Genomic DNA, 5137 nt, shown 5'->3' on the forward strand with positions numbered 1-5137 from the left:
ATGATATTAATAATAATGTTTGAAATAATATTGAAAGTGGGATCTGAAGAGTGTCAACTTTAGGAAATAATAACCACACATAATCGGAGAGTGTTCAAACTCATGAAAATTTTGACAAAAGTAGGTTCGGAGAGGTCATGACTTTAGTTGATGTTAATCCCACTATTTTGGAAAAGTGTCAACTTTGCATGCATGTGGATCATGAAGAGAATATTTTATTTGATAGTTATATCATTGAATATTATTATGATCCACATGTAATTATTATGAGAGAGGTAAATATGGTTGTAGAAATTTTCATGTTACTAAATCACCTCTCTTTGCGTTGAAATTATTAATGGTTCCTTCTTCCTATTTGCATATGCTAGAAATTGCTTGTCTTGGTAAAACTTTTCCCTATAAAAATCCTATGCATAGGAACTATGTTAGACTAAAACTTGTCTTTCACATCCTATAAAATGCTCTGTTTGTGATTCAATTTTTTTCTTTCATCTTAGCACCATTAAAACTATGCATTATGCCTAGCTAGGGGCATAAAACGATAGCACTTGTTTGGAGGCAACCCAATGAATAATTTTTTTCTTGTTTTATTTTTGTTCTTGTGTATTCACACAATTATTCTACTGTTATGATTCTGTTTTTATGTTTCAATTAGTGGTTGTGCCAAGTAAAGCCTTTAGGATTATGTTGGGTGATAGTTGATTTGATCTTGTTGAAAAACAGAAACATATGCGTCTAGTAGCAGAATTTTGAAAAATCACAGAAGTGACAAAAGTTTCTGAATTTTTTATAAAAGATTGGTATACATTTTCTACATCCTCTTAATTTTTCAGAATTTTTAGAGGTACACAAGTTTGGTCAAATTCCAGATTACTATAAATTGTTCTGTTTTTGACAGTTTCTGTTTTTGTTGCATTGTGTGCTTATTTTCATGAATCTGGGGATTGTATCGGGGAGGGGGGGAATAAACCATGGTAAAGTTGGAATACAATAGATATAATTTAATAATGAAATATGAATGGGTTTGCAACAGTACTTAAATTGGTGATTTGCTTTATTATACTAACGGATCTCATGAAGGTTTTTTTAAGTTTTGTGTTATTGAAGTTTTCAAGTTTTAGGTGAGATCGCGATGGATGAAGAAATAAGGAGTGTCACTAGCCTAGGCTTGGGTATGCCCCATGACATCCCAGGAAAATATTCAAGGAGAACCAAGCAACTAAGCTTGGGGATGCCCCGGGAGGCATCCCCTCTTTCTTATAACGATCATTGGTATTTTACTTGGAGCTATATTTTTATTCGTCACATATCATGAGTTTTGCTTGGAGCAACCTGTATTATATGATTCTTTGATTGATTTACTTTTTAGTTTGTCGCAATCATCCTTGTCGGACACACCTATTTTTGAAGCAATAATGATGCTATGATTCGTTAGAATTGCTCTATATGCTTCACTTAAAAATTTTGAGCTATGGACACACCTATTTTTGCTCTAGTGCTTCACTTATATCTTTTTGAGCATGGTGGTGCTTTAAATTTTGAAGAAATATTGTCTCATTTTTTTACAGTTAAGAAATATTTGCTCATGCTTCACCTATATTATTTTTAGGGATGATGAAAAAATTATGCTCATGTTCTTCACTTAAATTTGTTTGAGAGCTTGTTACAAGCATTGGCAATATATGAAACTAGTCCCAAAGTGATAGATATCCAAGAGGGATATAATAAAAACTTTCATGAAGATCGTTGGACAAAATAAACTTGATTCTTTGTAATAGTTTTGAGACATGATAATAGTAATATGTGAGTCATGTTGGTGAGTAACTATGCTTTAGTAAGAATATTGGTATTAAGATTTGTGATTCCCTATGCAAGCACGAATGTCAATAGTTATGCAATGAAATTACATCCTACTTGTGGTGCATTATTGGTGTTAGTTATGCTTAATGCTTGTTTATGAGAATTTTCGTTTCTTGGATGGATGCTTCTCGATCTATTTACTAGCCATCATTTGTACTAAGTGAGAATACTACTTGTGCATCCAAAATCCTTAAACACAGTTTTGCTATATGAGTCCACCATACCTACATATATGCGGTATTTTCGTGTCGTTCCAAGTAAATTTGTATGTGCCAACTCTAATTTTCAAAATGAATTTCCTTTTTGTGTTCCCGTACCGCTCATCAAGCGGAAGGTGGTGGCCAATAGTTTTCCATGCTAGATGTGTTAATCTCAAGATGAGTGTTTATTCACTTGTCATTGCATGAGAGTACGGAGGTAATAGCGATGCCCAGTCCCGAAATGAAAAAGAAATTTAATATATGTTGTCAAATAATAAATTCCTTGGAAAGTGTTGGTATGGAAGGCGCGAGTGGATACAGCTAGCCATGGATTATGAAAGAAGGTGCAAAAAGGAATAAACTTTATTTTATATTTGAGAAACCGCCTATGATGTATCTAGCATGGAAAGTATTGGGAATTAGTTGGTTGTTTTCATTGACGGGAAAAGTATGCCTCCCAAAATATTTTTATCTCTCAATTTAAGCTCTGAGCTCTAGCACCTCTACAAATCCCTGCTTCCCTGGCCTATCTATTTACTTTATGCAATTTTATTTTTATCTGAGTCTCCATCTTCTCTTATAAAGCACCAACTAGGGAGTAGTACGATCATACTTGTGCATTGGATGTAGCTAAATTCGAGTGTGTTTTATGAATGGATCAATGATTGAGCATGATGGGCTAGGGATTGCTTTTTTTAGTGTTGATATCTTGAAAGACATGGTTTCTTGTTGATATGCTTGAGTATTGAAGTCTTCATGTCAAATATAGACTATTGCTTTGAACCATCTAAAAGTCCAAATATCCATGATACAAAAGAAAATAATATGTGATGAACATGTTAGTCAGCATCCACATCAAAAAAAATGTTTTTAACATTTATCTATTGGAGGACGAGCAGGAATTAAGCTTGGGGATGTTGATACGTCTCCAATGTATGTATAACTTTTGATTGTTCCATGCTCTTATATTATCATTCTTGGAAGTTTTACATTCATTTTATAGCAACTTTATATCATTTTTTGGGACTAACCTATTGACATAGTGCCCGGTGCTAGTTGCTGTTTTTTTGCTTGTTTTTTTACTTCACAGAATATCAGTACCAAACAAAGTCCAAATGCCACCAAACTTTTTGGAGATCTTTTTTTGCCTAGAAAACAACTTGGGAGCCAAGGAAGTGCACCAAGGGAGGCCCATGGGGCCCATAAGACACCATGGCGCGCTAGAGGCCGCTGGCGTGCCTTGATGGGTTGTGGGGCCCATGGAGGTCCTCTCCACCACCTCTCAGCTCTATAAATACCCAAATATTCCAAAAACCCTAGGTGAGTCGTTGATACACAATTCTAGCCGCTGCAAGTTCTAGAACCACGAGATCTAATCTAGAGCCCTATTTTGGCACCTTGCCGGAGGGGAACACGATGACAGAGTGGTTCATCATCCTTGTTGGTGCTCCTCCGATGATGCGTGAGTAGTTCGCCATAGACCTACGGATCCGTAGGCAGCTAGATGGCTTCTTCTCTCTCTTTGATCTTCAATACAATGTTCTCCTCTATGAGATCTTTTTGATGTAACTCTTCGCGATGGTTTGTTGGGATCCAATGAATTGCGAGTTTATGATCAGTTCTATCCATAAATATTATTTGAGTCTTCTTTGATCTCTTATATGCATGATTATTATAGCCTCGTATTCTTCTTCGAAACTTTGGTTTGGTTTGGCCAACTAGATTGATTTTTCTTGTAATGGGAAGAGGTGCTTTATGATGAGTTTGATCCTGTGGTGTCCTCACCCAGTGACAGAAGGGGTAGCGAGGCACGCATGTATTGTTGCTATTAAGAATAAAAAGATGTGGTCTATTCCTACATGAATAGATCTTGTCTACATCATGTCATCGTTCTTATTTCATTACTTCATTTCTCCATGAACTTAATACACTAGATGCATGCTGGATAGCGGTCGACATGTGCAGTAATAGTAGTAGATGCATGCAGGAGCCGGTCTACTAATTTTGGACGTGATGCTTATATACATGATCATTGCCTCGACTATTGTTATATTTATTTGCTCTTCTATCAATTGCCCAACAATAACTTGTTTACCCACCGTATGCTATTTTCTTGAGAGAAGCCACCAGTGAAATCTACGTCCCTCGGGTCTATTTTCTATCGTATTATTTTCAGATCTATTATTCCAAAAACCCAAAAATACCTTGCTGCACTTTTTCTTTCTTTATTTCATTCTGTTTTTTTGCAAGATCTATTTATCCAATCTCATACAATTTAACCTATCTCAATAACGTGGAGGGATTGACAACCCCTCTTACGCGTTGGGTTCCAAGTATTTGTTATTTGTGTGCATGATCCATTTACATAGTGTTGCTTGGTTCTCCTACTAGATTGATACCTTGCTTTCATAACTAAGGGAAATACTTACCATTGTCGTGCTGCATCATCCTCTCCTCTTCGGAGAAATACCAACGCAGATACAAGCAATCAACATGATGTGTCCAACTATCAGTCTGTGAAACCCGATGGATCCCCTGCGTACTCGAATATGTTGAAATTTTGGAGAACTGGGAATTTGAATGGCACGTGCTTATGCTACCTATCAAAAGATCAGGTGCCTGAAAATTTGTTTCGCAACAAATGATTCGGTTTTATATCCACGTCGACCCTCAACATGATGGTTGGAAGCAAATGCCAAGTTCACAACAAAAGATCCTTAACAACAATACCAACTTGCAGACGACCAGGTAGAACAAGTACCAATACCAAAGTAACATATAATCATTTTAGTCCTGGTCCTAGTGTTTGTCTGGTAGAAAATCTTGCAGACGACTAGCTCCCACTCCTTCTCTTGCTCTAAGTCCCCGAGGTGGTACTGGTGCATCACCCAGTTGGTCCTCTGCTGGTCGAAGTTCTTCTTGGTGTCCATCACTAGAACCTTTTTGCTGCCTGTCTGTCAGACGTTGACCATCATCGACATGGTATTGCCAGTCTTGTGCCACATCGCGTGCATGCCGCACTCCGACTGTATCTTGTGACGCGTCTGGATGCCCCTTTTGAACGCCCTGGAGTTGCA

Source organism: Triticum dicoccoides, chromosome 6B (genome assembly GCF_002162155.2).
Source record: "Triticum dicoccoides isolate Atlit2015 ecotype Zavitan chromosome 6B, WEW_v2.0, whole genome shotgun sequence".
NCBI classification, from domain to species: Eukaryota; Viridiplantae; Streptophyta; class Magnoliopsida; order Poales; family Poaceae; genus Triticum; species Triticum dicoccoides.